The 18,510-nt window shown below is 38.7% G+C and overlaps 1 protein-coding gene across 1 annotated transcript in view; it reads right to left on the bottom strand.

Annotated features, from left to right (window-relative positions):
• The window catches only part of PRDM1 (PR/SET domain 1), a 638,020-nt gene that overhangs the window by 45,642 nt on the left and 573,868 nt on the right, over positions 1-18,510 (bottom strand). The gene's annotated exons all lie outside the window — the stretch shown is intronic.

Below are 18,510 nucleotides of genomic sequence, written 5' to 3'. Positions count from 1 at the left end.
TTTCTTTTCTGACAGAACTGGAAGAAAACAAGAAGCGGAAACATTATTTTATGAAAGCCAGCAACTACTTTCCTTTGCATCCTACTCAAGTCAGTCTCTTCTGTACACATACACGAAAAACAACTCAACAGAGGAAAAACAAAAAAAAAAAAAAGAAAGAAAGAAAGAAAATCAGGCTCCATCATTACTGTATTTTAAGCCATACTACTAAAAACACGTTTACTGTTCAGATACTAATGAAAGACTGAAAGACTCATATCTGTGTGTATATTTTTACCAAATCCATGAAGTACAAAGTGGTCTTAAAATTGCTTCAGTATTAAATTAAACTTTACACCAGTTACCCAGTCTAGCAACAATAGAATACTTAAAAAATGTAGGGAGAGTATTCTGCAGTTAGGTATGACCTAAACCAGAAGTGATAAAAGAGAAGAATCCTACAAAATGTGAACTAAAGTCAGTAAAAGTGTCAGGTACTGACCCCCTCCCCCAGGAGATAAGAGCTACCTTATCACTAACAGACTAGAAGGAATTAATTCCATTTTCACTCCTGGTTCTGAGCCTGTGTTAGTGTTTTCCTCATATTGTGGTTTGTCCAGTGGCCAAAGGAAGGACATCCTGTGATGAAGGTTTACAATACCTTGTTTGTTTATTGTTAGCAGCACGGACCAACAATCCTTCTCTTCTCATTACTGCAAAATAAACCAGATGTCTTACTTCCTTCAACCCCGTGTTGCCCCCCCCCCCCCCAACTAACAGCCTTTGTCTTGAAGGATAGATCGAACACACAAGTATACCCCATTCCTAAAAACAGCAATAGTTAACCACTAAAAAAAAAAAAAATGGAAAGGTATTCAGCTACAATCTTTGTGAAACATTTTATGAAAAACTCTTTGACACACCTCAGCTTTTTGTACATTTTTAAAAGGAAACCTACCAATGTCAGCCTGCTTGAATTCTAGTAGACATATATATGCTCGTTCTGAAATGCAATATGTTTTAAGAATTCAAAGCAGACAGTTTTAGAAAAATACTTAACTCATTTTGTAAACAGATCACTGGCTTCTTCATTCCAACAACCAAACAAGTACCAGGGAACAAACTTTATAAGTGTAACTTTTCTTTAATGATGACACAAGCATTCATAGTACACAATGAAATTTGAATGCATGCCACATGAAAATGTAGGAGATAATTGCACAGAAAATTGTCTCACTGTTCCTCTACACTGCAGAAGACTAAGCACACCAATTGCTTCCTGACTGCCTCCTGGTGGCAGTAAACGGTAACACAGTAACATATTGGAAGTAAAATGCATTTCAGCAGTACAAAAAGGCTTGAGGTCTTGCATCTGATTACTGGAATGGTGAGCAATACAAATTCATCCTTATGGAGAACAGCTAGTCATCCCGTTACTCCACCCCGTACCATTATTTTTTTAAATGTACTAGCACTTTCTGCTTCAGCCATCTCAGAGTGGGAAAGGGAGTATTCCTGAAATAATTGTGTGATGTGTGAAGAAGGAAGGCCAAGGATAAACATTACAAAGTGCTAGTATTTGCCTGATGTATATAAAGGGGGTAGAAATGAAAAAAGACAAGTAAAGCAAGATCTTCCTGATGGTGATGAATCAGACAATACCCTCAGATCCTCTACTATCAATATCACCTCTCCAGAGATATTAAAAAAAACACCTCACTCCATTCCAGTGACTTACTATGCTCCTAAATGGGTGTGGATGCAAAGGACTTATCAGAGAGATATTAAACACTATGCCTCATCGCTTGGCCAGCTTTATGTAGAATACTTAAGTAACATTGAACGTCTACAGACAGGAACATAAGTTAAAGCTGGAAATTCTTGCAAAACAAATTAATCTTTCTGTTTTTACTGCTAAAACTATTGTTTTTTTATATACCATACAAGCAGTTCTGTTAATGGTCAGTACATAACATACCCCACTGATGCTGTGTTTTTGTGCCTAGAAAACACTTACTGTTTCTCTCTGCATCAAGAGGTAAAGCATGCTGCAAACATTTTTAGAGTTTTACAAGTTTACAAAATTTTATAATCAAAGCAAAAAAAAAAAAAAATCACTTAACTAGTTACCACAAGGATATAATACTTGCTTCAAAAATCTTCTCAGTTTAGCTTACACTTTGGGAGCTTCTATGAACTGTTAATGCACTGCTTCCAATAGTACAGGGTTTGATTCTCTCTCCGCTGTCACTTGCCTACTGTATGATTCTGAACACAAGTCATTTAACTTGATAGCGCTCCCAGGTTAAGAATGAAAACGTGCTGTGTGGATCAGTGCTCTACTCTAGTTAACAAATACAAATAAAATATTCTATGTTCACATCACGTGGTCAGTATTTGGAGTACAAGGAAGTTGCTTGCTGATGAATGCCCCCTGCAGTAGAGTCAACAGTTATGAAAGGAATAGCCTGGTCTTTCTCTGTCCAAGTCTGGAGTACACTGGTCATCATTGCAAGGCCATCTTACTACACAAGGCATAGAAAAGCAGACCATGAAAGGCACAAAGTGATGCACTTAATAAAATGTAAAAGGCATAAGTTTGCAATCTTTTTGAATAGCAAATGCAGTAAAACCAAATGTTCCTTTCATTACTCAGCACTAGGGAGTCATTTTCTGTAGATGAGCTACATAAAAACAAACCTGGGTTTCATTCTCACTTGCATACTGTGACTGAGCACGTAAATTATACATCCAAGGTTTTTCAAGGTTGTTCATGAAAATAACAAACTGTACTTTACAGACCTTCCCCAGGTTATCCAGAAATACCTTAAGCTTTCTAGTATCAGGAATTTTCAGTCTGTCTTTTCATTTCTGTCTTTTTCAGGCAGAACCAACTTTCTATTATAACTTTTATGTATTTAATGGTTGTACATGTTTACAGTTTTTCTCTTCTCAGATCACATACAACCCAACACCATTTTTGCTTTTCTTTGAACCTGCATCAGCATTGTGTCCCAAAGACACACAGTCTCCTTAACTGATCTCAATATATCAAGCAAAATTGTACAAACTTTCTTTTAGCGGTCATCTTTCTGAGTAATCACCATTTATATTAGAATCCCAAGTAGCCCTCTCCAATATATTTCTTGCCCATGTGTTAACACAGGGATATGAGTATTTTAACCCATGTTGAATTTTGCAATATCTGGAATCTTTCCAATCCATGTCAGCACAGATGCATGACATTCTCCATCTACAGATGGATCAGTACCTTTCATATCAACACCAGCATGTTAACATAACAGGAAGAAATACAGATTTAGTTCAGTGACCAAAAAGGGACACAAAACACTTCAGAAAGTTTCTAGTTCAGAATCAAATGGACAGCACTACAGGTGAGAAAGAGAGCTAACTCAGTACAGTCAGAGTCGTACTGTTTCAGTGCTTTCTTGCAGAGATGTTCATATGTTCATAGATTAGTACTAAGCTAACTGCCCTTGGTAGCCATTTTAAGTTTAGTTCAGAATCAAATGGACAGCACTACAGGTGAGAAAGAGAGCTAACTCAGTACAGTCAGAGTCGTACTGTTTCAGTGCTTTCTTGCAGAGATGTTCATATGTTCATAGATTAGTACTAAGCTAACTGTCCTTGGTAGCCATTTTAAGTTTAGCCAATTATCCCTTGTGAGACTCAAACCCTGCACCTTGTGTTTGTAAGGCGAACACCTTAACCATTAGGCCACCCTCCCATGTTAGCATGAATATGTCACTGTGCACCAGTGCATAATGTAGCACTGGTATAGGTTATTGTTATTATAAACCAAAGTGCAAATACTAAAATGCTTCTGAGAAGGGTGGTGGTGGGGGAACTTCTCAAGAGACCTACTGCAGCAATTACACAAAATGCAACTTCTGCCTTTTGGACTTCGAATCTACAAAGTGAGGTAAGAGAAGCAAGTGTGCAAAAGAATTAATGCTAAGAACCTAATAAACCTTCAACTTAATATTTTAGCCCATTCTTGTATCTGTGAGGTAAATGCCTTAACAATTACATTAACCAAACTCTATCTCTTCAACAATACTTTATAAAACAGAATCTGCTCAGAAATAATACATTTACTGCAGCCGTCAGTTAACTTTACCTTATTAGTGCTCAGGGTGTGTACTTTTATGTGTATTAGGGTCAGAGGAATGACTGCATGAATGACAGTAACTGTAAGATATGACTGATATGCAAAAGAGACACACATACACAGGCACTTCAGCACTAAGGATTTCTTTTCTATCCATTATTATTGCAGCTACAAGAATGTGCAAACATTTTGCACAAAAATACAAGCACTACCAGATTAGAAATGCTTGCTGTAATCTCCAAAATACGTATCAAACACCTAAACACACCTGAAATGTGACACGCTGTGAATAATGGCAGTTGTTGTGCTCAAAAGGCTGCCATCACACAGGGCAAACAAATGTACAATGCCACTAATGCCCAACATGATGCAGGTGACAAGTCAGTGGACCACTGTCTGAAATTCTAAGGATCCACCTTCATCTATTTCAGGATGTGAAGGTAAATATTGCTTCACACTTTTTTCACAGGCATTTATCCTACCGATCTAGCAAAGAAAGCCGACCTCCTAATGTTGGTACACCCTCCATTTAGATGAGGTGAACATATTTCAGTTTCACTTTGTGCATGGGCTGTTATTACAGGCATGCTCAGCACCTGTTAGAAGTAAGCTGGCATCAGTTTGAGCTGGTGGGATAGGAGACACTATTACAAATGTCTATAATCAAAGCTACGACACAGGATCACTACTGGTTTGGGAAAATGAACAAGACATTGCTCCATTTGTTTTTGAATGGATTCATCTATGACATACCTGACTGAAAGCATGTTACATTTTCAACTAAGCAAGGATACATATTAGTTTCTTCCTCTGGCTTCTGCTCGATTAACAACTTCTAAAATACTTGGTGGCAAAAATTAACATGGCAACAAAGCTTAAAGTGTGAAATGCTGCATTTCCATTGATGTGCATGCATGAATAGATCCACACCCACACACATTTCACTTACACAAACACTGCACTTTCACCTTCAATTTTCTTTCATTAAAGAATGACTAGGACATTGGGCCACTAAGAATAGAAGTGAAACAACGTGCTTTGTTACATGTAAATGAAACTATCAGAATGCTCTGAAACAGACAATGTAATCAATGCTAAAAATGGCAAGACAGTTTTCAGTGTAGGGTGCACAGAGAGAAGACATCTTTACTTTTATATCAGTGACATAACTGCCATGATCCAATGAAGTACTCTCACTGACATGAGAAGAGTCAGCTGCACAATGGCACAGAAGTGTTGATACTACAACCCCCCACACACACACACACACTGGGTAAGGGGAGACAGTGGAGTTCTAGCTATAACTCTGCCATGTTAAAGGTGTCCTATCTATCACCATTTGAAAGATTTGTCAGGAAAAGAAGAATATGTTACTGCATATCAAAACATTATGTTTCGGCACACTCTCATAGACCATTCGATAGTGGTGGGGTGGTAATTATACCAGCTCCATACTTTCAATGCATGGTAGTCCATTTCTAAGGTAGCAGTCTGATGCAGGTCTATATCAGATGAACGAAAAATCCGTTCATCGAATACGTAAAGATCGAAGCTTCACAGAAATCGAAAACTGTATTGTGGGGTCTCAGTACAGTGAGGATTAGGATATTTGCCCTTTCCTCACTGTAGTGCGATCTCGGACTTAGAATATATATTTAGCGGGGGGCACAGCCCCCCACAATACTGTTTTCAATTTCCGTGAAGTTTCGATGATTATGTATTCGATGAATGGATTTTTCGTTCATCTGATATAGACCCGTCTGATGCTATATCTTTCTTGGGGTGCATGTAGTACTGAAAGTGTAGCACATACAGAAAAAACTCCACAATAAATTGCAATAAACAGTCACTAGGTAGGATGACTGTTACATATGTACAGAAAAGTACTGACTAACCATTATAAACATGGATATACATATATCTCTCAACTGTCTGGATTTTTGCAGAATGTGCAGACTTGTGCCTAATATTTTGAGTCTGGTCCTCATGAAAATTGTGTTTTTTTGTATTTTTTGTGGCAAATCAATAAGGATTGAATTCAATAAATAATGACAGCCATTTGGAGTGTCAGACTTCATGTCCTTCAGAAAAATTATGATAATACAAGACCTTTAATTCTAGTAACTTTCTACGTTTTTAAGAGCAATATTTAAAATTGGTCCCTATTTTTGTGGCTTTATCCACCCATTATTTTTGTCTTTGTCCAGATTTTTTGTGCTAAGAGGCTGAGAGCTACGGATATATCATTGTGGACAGCCCTTTGCTGTCATAATTTCCACTGTGTTTCTTTCTTATGGTGGTACAGATGCAAACAGAAAACCTAAGTGACGTAGGTTTTCCTCACCAATTTGAGGAAAACATTCCATATTGCTTTAGCCAAACATCAAAGAAAGATCAAAATGCAGATACCTAGTTTCTATGACTGACTATGAAGTAAATTGCAGGCTTGCTTCAAACATATACATCAATAAAAAGCATTCTGAGATAGGCTTATGTAGTCTATCGGGGCTTACTAAGTCTGTCATACCAAAATAAGTTTGAAGTCTTGAAAGGGAAGTATTTGATAGTTGAGAGGTACAATGAAAGCTAGTTGTTTCAGTTATGTTCATTTTGACTGGTAGTAAGTCAAAGTAACTCAAGTAAAGAAAGAAAAGAAAATACCCCCCCCCCCCCCAAATCAAGCTGAGACTGCTGTCATGGTCATGTGCTCTCTTTTGATCATCTTCAGATTTCAAGTCTTTGTTTTTCACTTCCCTGTTAAAATAACTTCTTTATAGACAGATGAAGAGATGAGTAGGGGCCCTCTACTGGCCCATGACATTAGGTATCTAAATGCAGTAAATTCAGAAGTATCCATTGAACAAGTTCCACTGCTGCACAAAATATCTGCAACTTATCATCTCGGCCACCATGGCAATTAGGAAAAAGTAGGCATACTCATCAATTTCTTGGATGGTAGGGAATAATGTTGCCTTCATGTAGGAACCATTTCCAGTGGCAAAGCTGATTTTATACAAGTTGCAACATTAAGGTGCATCCACTACAGTGTATTAATTTCCTGTCTGACTGCAACAGCATGCCATTAAGCCACTGTGGCTCAACATAATGAGAAGCATTTGTCCACAGCTGCCATCACATGTATTCCTCTGACTGGCACAAACACTACTGCTCCTGCTGTTCTGAAAGCCTCAAAAGTGCACTTTTCCCACTAAGTCAATATAAGAAATAGGGCATTGGATTAAGTCAGAATGAATTACATAAGGAAATACTAGAAAAGTTTAAAAAAGACCTAAAACTCAAGACAACGCTTGTATATATTACGTATCAAGCAACTCATTCAAAGGAACAAAGTGAAGTGGAAGAGATGGGATTCAAACCTCAGTTTCAAAGTTCACAGATCTGCACTTACACCATGTTCTTATTTACACACCAGACAACATGTTGGATAGTGTCTTTGAAGACCCAATGCTCAAAAAAGAGAATTGGGGTTAAAATATTTTAAAGAATGTAAACCATACACAGCATTCCTACTACATGGGAGAATATGAAATGCGAGCTTTGTAAACACTGGAACATTCTGTAAAAAGTCATCAGCAACTAGCTTGAATTTGACTTTACAGTTTTGTTTACATGAAAGCAATCAGATCATGACTGGGCTCTAATTTGCTTGTTCAGTTGTTTCCTTATAAGAGCTTTGAGGAAGCCTCAGTCATCTCTTTTATCAACCATGCTCAGAGAGTTTCAGTGACACTGCTCAAAGCTCTGTGGTACTTTATGAATGGCTATGTAGCCACTGCCTAAGAAATCCCCAACATGTTTGTTCAGATGCTATCAACTCTGCCACTTTATATATATATATATATATATATATATATATATATATATATATATATATATATATATAGATATAGATATATAGATATAGTGTGTGTGTTCGTTTTCATCCTTAATGCACATCAAAGTGGTTATACCAGTTGCTTTGCAAGTGGGGAAATGAAGTCAGAAAGGCTTTTTATAATTCTATATCCATCTACCATTTAGAATCAAAATACACACATTTATTTATAAGTAATGTTTCACCAAATGAAAATATTGTGCAGAAGGAAGCACCACAGTGATGCGTCCCTAATGGGATCACAGATATTATTGGGGACTAACTTTCATTTAATATTTTTATTTACCTCTTTAAGGCATCTCTACAAATGTCCTTACATTTACTGCTGCAGTATTCTTAAACATATGAGGATTACCTGCTGTGGAAGCCCGATGTCCGGCCAGTCTTCGAAAAACTCCTGGATTTAAAAGGTATGCCGAACGTCTCCATATATGCTCTCTGCTTAATGTAGGGTATAAAGGTGACTTTCAGGCCTACCAAAATCAGAACTACTTTGCCTCCAGTCTGAATGTATTTTTTTCACCATTGCTCTGTTTACCTGTGTCTGTTTTCTGCCAGTTGAATGCATTTTTGTTCTCCAATGACTTCGTAGGCCTGGTTGCTGTTGCAAGATAAGTGCCCCATTGGGGACATTTTTTCTTGTTTTTTTTGTGGTCCTTGGGGTTAATGTCATCCAGGAAGAGTAAATGCCAGTGTGGGAGACAACGCATGACCATACGTCTTGTTCTATTTGTCAGGCATTTGTTCCGGAAACCCTTCACAGTAGACTTTCTTCCCTTTCCTTCTATCTTGAGAACCAGTGACTTAAGTTATTCGCTAAAGATACTATGGAAGAAATCTCTAACGGCTGACCCACATGGCAGGAGAAGTAGAAGGCGAAAAGGCTACAACCGTATTCTTCTGCTGTCCAGCCTTTGCCAAGTCTTTCTCCCTAGGTTCTTACGAACTCGTTGGCTTGCCTAGCTGTTTTGTTGCATTTCTCTGCTGTGACCATGTTGGATTCCAGTGAGGGCAGCACGGACGAATAAGCTTTACAGGCGTCTGTCTTGGACATTCAGACAACACCACGGATTATTTTTTTCTGAGGGGCCTAGGGGAGTTCCTCAGTTTTTAGTGGGGGAAGAAGTTCCTGCAACAGTTCTCAACTGTTGTCCTGGATCTGAGCCTTCTCAGGACGTTCCCTTAAAAAAGAAACAAAAAATTAAATATGTTTCTTTTGCTTCTAGAGATCCACAAAGTGAGTGGGAGGCTTTTACTCAGGGGTTATTTTCTACCTTAATGTCCTTAAAGCCTCCTCATGGGGTTTCAGTTCCTGCGCCTCATTGATTCTCTACTTCTCTTAAAAGGCCTAACGACCAGGATTCTTCTGAGGATGAGTTAGATTTTGCTGACGGATCCCTAACTTATTCTACTCAAATTCCTTCTCCTTTGGACTATGGGTCAGAGGAGCAAGAGGAATCTATTATTCCTGATGTTCCTTTGTAGAAACTTTCCTTTGGGGCCACACTCTCCAGGATGATGGATTTTTAAGTGGGATTGTACTTAGGTCTCTCATATCCATAAGAAGTGTATGGAGTTGTTGCAGTTGGACTCCTAAACCTGTGGCTACTCCTCCTGTCTTGGCAGCTTTATGGATGCTTTCTCCAGTGCCTCTTACACTCCTTACTCTCTCTCTCTCTCCTGCTCCCAAGAAGCCTGACAGGTTTTATAGGGCTCCTGGGGATTGTTGTTTTTTTATATAAATGTCCTACTGTTGACCCCTCGGTAGTGTCTGTTGCCTCTGATAAGCTGTCTCAGTTGCTTTCTTCACCCGTTACTGCCTTCTGACAAGGACTGTAGAACTATGGACAGACTGAGAAAAAGGTTTACACTTCTGCTAGCCTCGCTTTTAGGGCTATTAATTATCAGGCCCATAACGTCTAGGTCTAAGTATTTGTTGGCTCTTCTTTCTCAGGCCTGTCATCTTATTTCCTATTTACCAGACTCTGAGGGTAAAACTTCTGTTCTTTCCTTGCTAGGGACGTCCTCTCAAGTTGTTCATCACTCTATTAAATGTAGTTATGATACAGCGGATGCCTCTTCTAGGGCTGCTGTTTGTGGTTCAGTTATGAAGAGGTGTTCTTGGCTTTGGCTTCAACTTCAACCTGATGATATTAAAGCTAAGTTGATGGATACTCTCCTAAATTGTAAACTTTTGTTTGGGACTGCTGCTGGTTTGTTTACATCCCTTCAGGATAAGGGTAAGGCATTTCGTGAGCTTAAACATGTGTTTGTTTCTTCTGTACCTAAATTTCAAAGAAACTACCCCGCTAAGATGGCCCAACTCACAAAGGGACATTTACAGTTATTGGCATTTAGTTGCAAAATGATATATTTACAACTTATATATTATATATAGGTCTAAAGAATGGCATCATCCTAGGCCTACTGTTTCAGATCCCCCCCCACCCCATGCAGCCAGCCTCCAGTCTTCCCCCCTCCATTGAAATCTCCCATACACATACCATGCACATTATTTTTTCTTCTTTCCTTTTTTTTTTTTTTTTTAACTTTTTTCTTTCTTTTCAACTGCTCTAAAGTTTTAATTCATTTTTTTTTTTTTTTTTTTTTTTTTTTTTTTTTCCATCAATAAAGGCTTAAATAAAAATTGATTATGTTCAGAAAAATGTTCAAGAAATGTTGCTTAGTTTTCATTGCATCCCTTTCAACGCATTTCAACACACATTTTGTACAAGAAAAACATTACAGTAATAACCATTTAAGGAAGAAGTTTATTTTTTTCTTTCAATTTTTTTCATAAGTTGTACTGAAGGCTTAATGTTCAAATATGATGTTCAAATATGACAAATAACAATAAAACAATTTGTTGTCTGGATACACAGGCAGTATCTGAGAGACCGTGCCTAGGGATCCTGCCCCCCCCCTGGGAAATCCCTTTTCCATCCTCTGGTGATAGACTGGGATGAAGGCAGAGGTTCAAATTACCACAGTCATGTACTACCTCTATACATATACTCCAAACTGTCAAAGGCAGCTACCTCAATACTCTCAAATCCAAACAGTGTGAAAAAGTCTAAGTGTGATATGTGTGAAAAAAGTGTGAGTGAGGAGAAGTGAAAAAAGTGTTTGTAACTCCAATTCTGCTTTGTTGCTCCTTAAGTAAGAGAAATAATCTTATGTGTACACCTCTGAAAAACAAAAGCTTTAATGACCATTAACTTTTCATTGAATCAAAGTAATATTTAAATGTGTTCCTGATTTTTGCCTTTATTTTCTGCTTGCTATTCTGAGGAGGAGAGTTGGGATTGTTATTCTGCATTTATACCTTAAAAAAAAAGAAAAAGAAAAAGATCCTGAATATTAGAAATATAGAAAATCCAACAATCCAAGGCATGCATGGACACTGGTCACACTAACTTAGTGCTTTATATTCATTATCCTTCATATCTAGGGTCATATCCTCATTCATATCAAGGATTAATTCAGATAAAACAGAAAATTAACACATTTTTTTTTTTCATTTTCCCCAGTTTGCAGCAGCAGCTTTAGGGCCCCACCACCACAGTGGTGCAGGCACATAAAGGGCCCCTTCAGCTAAAGCTGGCTATCTTGTTAGTTTCTGGCTATAGAGAATGTCCACCAGCAGGAGATGTGTCACAGCATGGGTTTAACTAAACCATGGACTATATTAGTGGTAAAAAATTTAATGGAATTGCAAAAAAGGCTCTTGATTGATGTTTTTGTTACTATAACCAAAGATATTTTTTTTTTTTAAAGGAGATATAAAAGTGTAATTACCCCACCCCAGTAGTTTTAGTGTACGATTGATGTACATAATTTTGTTGTGTTGACAGAGACAGGCAAATCAAAATACCCAGGAATTGGGGGTGCCCGAAGCCCCCCAGGCCCAGGGACAGCCGGAATGCTGCTAAGCTTCCCTCTGTTTGTACGCAATCCCTTCCTTCTACTAAAGGTAAGTAGAGTGGTAAATGGGCTCCTCCTGCTAAGGCTACTCAATTTTCAGGGACTCAAGCCTTCCATTCTGGGCAAACCAGGTGCTGTGTGACTGTCCATCTTTTCTCAGCCACGTTCCTCTTTCTCTTCCGGTTTGGCTTCAGATCACTCAGGATTCGTGGATTCTGTCAATCATTTGTCAAGGCTACTTCATGGTATGGGAATCCCATTCTCCTTTTATGGACATTCCTCAGCCTTCTCAGGAATAACTTCCCTTTTTACCAGAGGTTCTTCAAGATCTATTGTTTCAGGGTACTATTCAAGAGGTGCCTGTGTCGCAAAGAGTGGAGGGATTCTACTCCAGAATGTTTCTAGTGCCCAGAAGAGATGGCACTTGGAAACCTATTCTAGACCACTCTCATCTAAACACTTTTCTAAAGGTTCCTTCCTTTTGGATGTTGTCCCTTCAGACTCTGTTTCCTCTCTTGCTCCCTCAGGCCTACACGGTGTATCTGGATCTCAAGGATGCTTATCTCCATAATCCAATCCATCCTGCTTTCAGGAAGATTTTGCATTTCTCTGTTGCTTCCTGGCAGTTTCAGTTCTCTGTTTTGACCTTTGGCCTTTCTACTGCCCCAAGGGTATTCAGCAAATACCCTGCTCATGTGATTGCTTTTTGCAGACTTCAAGAGATCCAAATATTTCCTCACTTGGATGACTAGTTGATTCAGGCGTCCTCTCCAGAAACCCTTTTGCAAAATCTTCATTTTGGCATTTCCCTTCTTCATAGTCTGGGGTTCACTATAAATTTCAAAAAGTCTTCTCTGACTCCTTCTCAGCATCATGATTTTCTGGGTTGCAGGATTTAGACAGTGCCAATGCTTGCATTCCTGCCTCCTCCAAAGGCCTTAGCTCTCATTTCTTTCTTTCAAACTCTTCTTCCTGTGACTTCCATTACCACCAGGGAGTTTCTGAGAGTGCTGGGTTTCATGTCATCTATGACTCTGATGCTCCCTCTGGTCAGACTTCATATGAGAAAGTTTCACTGGTTTCTGAAGTCAGTGTGGCTTCAACATGCTCATCCTCTAGAATTTGTAGTTTCTCTTCTACCTTGTCTCAGACAGGAACTTCTCTGGTGGATTCATCAGTTGTCTCGGAATCCAAGGACCCCTTTTTTATCCCCCTCTTCTCTCTCAGGAATTGTTCACAGATGCCTCAGACATGGCATGGGTGTGACCTTTGGCTCCCTAAAGGTACAGGGAGTGTGGTCACCTAGTCAGCAGAAGGTGCACATCAGTGTCAAAGAGATGAGAGCTCTTCTTTGTGCTTTTCATGCCTTTCAGTCTCTTTTTTTTCTCCAGGGGCTCTCAAGTTGTTCACAGACAATACCACAGTGATGTTGTATATCAACAAGCAGGGAGGAATGAGATCTTATCTTTGCCGGTTAGCTCTTCTGGTATGGGATCTTGCTGTCAAGTGTCAAGTGACTCCAGGCAGTTTATATCCCTTCCAGTCAGAGCATTGTGGCAGACACTCTGAGCAGGTCTTAACTCAGTCCCATGAATGGATGCTTCACAGGGACTTGTTTCTAGAAATTATCCACCAGTGGGGTACGACTCAAGTTGATCTTTTTGCTTTCCCTCTGAATAGACAATTTCCTCAATTTTTTTGCCAGAGTCCCAGGTCCTCTGATACAGAAAGTGGATGCCCGCTCATTCTCTTGGAAGGGGACGTTCCTTTAAGCATTCCTTCCCCTTCCTCTCATTCCGAAAGTCCTGTTCAAAATTCAACAGGATGCTCCCAAAATCTTGCTGGTGACTCCCTTTCAGCCACAACAGCACTGGTTCCCTCTTCTTGTGCATATAGCCAGGGACAGTCACCACAAGTTACCTCACAGTGTGGATCTAATCACACAAGACAAGGGATCTCTTATCCATCCCCACCTATCCACACTTCAACTGACACTGTGGGTGATAGGATTTTTGATTTCTCATAGACACCTTTTTTCTGACGATGTGCTGCAAGTCCTGCAGAAGGCCAGAAAATGTACGACTAGGAAATACTACTTATCCAAATAGAAGAGCTTTTCTTTTTGGTGTCTCCCTCATAACCTGGACCGACTTACCGTGGATGCTAAAGAAAAAATAAAATTAAAACTCTATAACCAAAACCAAAACAAACTGGACACTGAATGGACAGAAACGGAGTACAAAAACTGTACAAAGTAGCCAAATTTAATTAACCATTTGATTTAATAAACCATTTTAGTGCTTTCATCTCCTAAGAGACTTCATCAGAAATAAAACCTGAACCTAGTTCAATTAACATTTAAATACTGAAAGTCTATGACATCACATTTGATCAATTTGTCAATTTAAAAAGACAATAACAGACAGAAACATTTCTTTAAATAAACAGACACAGTACTAAAACAATTGTGTAGAACAACCTAAAAACAACTTAATAAACTGCTTTTGAATATAATAATATAAAAAACCCTTTTATATTTAAAATTTTTGTTATATGCTCCTTTGGTTCTCTCTTATTTGTGTGAGTAGCTAAATACTGGTTTGGTCTATTCTTCTATTAAGACCCAACTATCAGTTCTCTCTGCTTGTCTGACTTTTTATCCTCCTTTAACTGCTAGATTTCAGGTGAAACAATTTCTTAAAGGCGTCCTTAATATTTGACCTCCCAGGAAGCCTATTCCTCCTCCCTGGGATCTTAATTTTGTTTTGGAGACATTGACTCAGGCTCCTTTTGAGCCTGCTGCTTCAGCTTCCTTGCAACATTGTTCCTAGAAGAATGTTCTTTTGTTAGCTCTTACTTCTGCCAGGTGGGTGTCTAAATTGCAGGCCCTTATGGCTTATCCTCCTTTTTTGATTTTTCATGAGGACAGAGTGTCCTTGTACACTAACCCTTCTTTTATGCAGAAGGTGGTTAATGAGCTATCACTTAATCAGTCTATTAATCTGCCTAATTTTTTCCACTCACCACAATCTGACAGTGAGTTTATTGCATACTTTGGACATGCATAGGCAGTTTAGGGTTTATTTGGATTTGACCAAGGCTATTAGAAAATCTGATCATTTGTTTCTTTTCATCCTAGATCTTTGGGACTTGCTGTATCCAAGCAAACTATTTCTTCTTGGATTTCTAAGGCTATTTCCTTTTGTTACTCATTTCATGGAAAGAGCCATCCTTTTCAATTAAGGCTGAATCCACTAGAGCTGTGCCTTCTTCTGGTGCTTTTTTCAAAGGCTTAGATACTAATTCTATTCTTGAAGCAGCTACCTAGACTTCTGTACATACCTTTACCAAGCACTACAAGTTGAATGGTATCGCTAGAGCTAGGGCTGGTTTTGCTAGTTTATTACATGTTTTTACAGGATTCTTCTTCCCCTTCCTCCTCTCTAGTTTCCTGTTGACCTTTGGCACTCTCCCATATAGTTAAGAATACTGCAGCAGTGAATGTAAGGACATAGTACAGTTGTGTAAAATCTTACCATAATGGTAAATGTCCTTGCCTTCACTGCTGCACCATTCACTCCCTCCATCCCTTAGTTCTTTACCTTCCTGTATGTACACATTACCTCTTGGTTTCCTTGGATTGGTGTTCCTCCTGGGGCAATCAGTTCTGATTTTGGTAGGCCTGAACATCACCTTTATGCCCTATATTACACAGGGAGCATATGGTGTTGTTTGGCATACCTTTTAAATTCAGGAGTCTTTGGAAGACTGGCCAGATGTCGGCGGCAGGGAATCCCCATGGGTGGCCTAATGGTTAAGGTGCTAGCCTTACAATCACAAGGTACAGGGTTTGAGTCTCACAAGGGATAATTAGCTAAGCTTAAAATGGCTCGCAAGGGCAGTTAGCTTAGTACTAATCTATGAACCTATAATCTATATGTTTAACAATACTGCAGCAGTGAGGGCAAGGACATCTACAGTTATGGTAAGATTTTACACATCTGGACTTTCCCATGCTATCCTGAGTTCCCTTGCTGTGACTGAATCCACTGCATTCTGTAATATGCTGTTTCATGCAGCTACAACTCTCTCAGTCAAAAAACACTGCCATATACTCTTAGTTATCATCTCTGTTTTCAGACTTTTTCTCTTGTTTATTAGACACTCCCTCTCCAAAAGTTACAGCACACACAATATTAATATAGTTTTAAATATGTGTGTGGATATGTGTTTGCAGTCAAATGGTGCAAGAGGAATGTTCTGTGTTTTGGATAAATTAGAGGTGGTTTGTTAAGGAGAGGCTAGGGCAAACCTGAAAGTGAACAGGCAAATCCTGTTTTTAGAACTGAGAGATGACTCGCAGTTTTTGTGAAGCAGAGTGGTGTAGGTACCACCAGAATTCCCATGAGCAGTGTTAGTTTTTGATGAGACAGGAAGTGAAAGCAGTCTTAGCTTCTTCAGAAAACAGACAATACTCCTTAACTGCTTTATCTTCTCCACCTAACAAATGTACAGTCAACTTTTCTGAAGCCTTGAAGAGTCTTTCAACAGTTTTTTGTCAATTGCATACTTACACAGTCAAATATGTTTGTTTGCTGCCAGTCATCTTTTATAGTAATCCTCCAAAACCTTCATTTTACAAGCATCATGATTCAGGTAATATGCAGCCGTGCTGACTTAAGGTCCACAGAACCAATCCTTAGTTATGGCAGGTACTACTCGTACATCAACATCAGAATGGAACTTCCATTCCTACAAGAATGGAATTAAATCAATCTTCTGCCTTGAAGATCAAACACCCCCCCAGGAATGTAGCTTATATGTTGACTGTCATCAGTGTATATCACACACAGGCGCACACACACACACTGAATGCCAGCAGTTTCACTCCTTATACTAGCAGATGTCAACCTACCAGTGAGATAAAAACATATTTTGTTTACTGTGTAAAAAGAACATATATGATCAATGCCTTCTGCACCACAGAATACATCTCCCAATGATGACGCAGCCACCCCTGCCTATATTTTTATTCTAATGCTAACTTCTTTCCAAGGATGATGAAAAAGATTTCCTCTCTGGGGCAGACTGTCTAATGACATTAAATGCTTACAAAATTTTGCCTGTTCAGTGTAATTCCATTTCTTAACATTTTGCACTCTCAACTTTCAGCTATAACTATGGACCATACTTCCTGAAGTTTGGTATCATAAATTTGTGCCATTATATCTCTAAAGACCACTTCTCACACTGACAGAGAAATGCCCCCAGACAATGTATTTGTGGAGTGACAACTCCATAGTGTATACTACTGCAAACCCCAATGCCCCTCCATAGAAAGAAGAGCTGGCATCAGCCCCTCTTTTCCCACACCCCATTGGCTGCACTGCATTATAAATGCAACCTCATATTATCAGTCTTTTGGTTAGGATCAAATGTGCTACAGGGAGGAGATAAATCTAAAATACTATTTTGATTTGAAATTTGGAGAAATCCTGTTTATACCATTGTACCATTTAATGAGTGTAACAGCTGTAATTTTTAGACCTCTAGCCAAAATGCATTTTTTCTGACTCAGAATGATCCTTCCCTCCCTCATTTTGTGATATAGATCCTATACTTCATATTAATATTTTTAATGCCCATATTTTAGAAATGCATTACAGAAGGACTACAATTTCCAGATTTTAAATGAAACTGCCAGAGCTTTTTAGGTTACATAGCATCACCATATTTTAAAGTGGTGGTCATTATTTTTCAGTTGAAGGGCAGAACATACTACTTGTACTCCCAAGTTTTGGTGTAACCTCTGCAGTAGGGGTTGGCACTCTTGTTGCCCCAGCTCATGAAAAACAACCCAAAACATGCAATTTTAGCTCTGACTGGCTGTTTTTATTGACACTTTTTTAACAGTAAAGCCTCCTTTATGCATCAGAAGTGAATATTTTGCCAGATCCATTCATGAACTTACAAAACAACAGTATTCTGAACTTCTGGGGTGAAAAGATTGAAAGTGGGCTAAATTAGGGTGCAGGATTTAGTTTATCAGAAGCAGGCAAATAATGTTCTTAGTCTTTATCAAAAACTAAGGTTTACACCCATTTCTTATTGACACTTTAGGAAATGTAACCAAGGACATTTCTCAACTGCTGATAAAAAAGCACCAGTTTGAATTACAAGTGATGTTCAGAAGTCACTTCGTATAACCATTCTTGAAAAAAATTCAAAATGTTCATTTCTTGCATTTATGTTCCTTTACCATGAGACTGTTACAGTGAAATATTGGAGCAAATGTTTCAACGTGGTATATCCACATTTAAATCCACTGAAGGCATAATCTTTCCTATTTCAATTCATTTAGGGAGTCCTACTGTTTGCTGTTGCACAGTTGACTGATGTTGAACATAACTGATCGACATTCAAAACATCAAACCTAAAAGATCACCAACATCCTGTTACAGTGGCTGGACTCAGAACTGGGGGTTTGGGAGCTTGCCTCAGATGCAAAACAGTGCTTTTGTAACCTTAGGAGTATTGCTGTTTTGACTAGAACAAACCAAGGTTTTATATATATATATAT

This window comes from Protopterus annectens, chromosome 1.part0, assembly GCF_019279795.1.
Source record: "Protopterus annectens isolate FY-2018-M chromosome 1.part0, PAN1.0, whole genome shotgun sequence".
Taxonomy (NCBI): Eukaryota; Metazoa; Chordata; order Ceratodontiformes; family Protopteridae; genus Protopterus; species Protopterus annectens.
The sequence above is the reverse complement of the archived record's forward strand: the minus strand, read 5'-3'. Positions and strand labels throughout refer to the sequence as shown.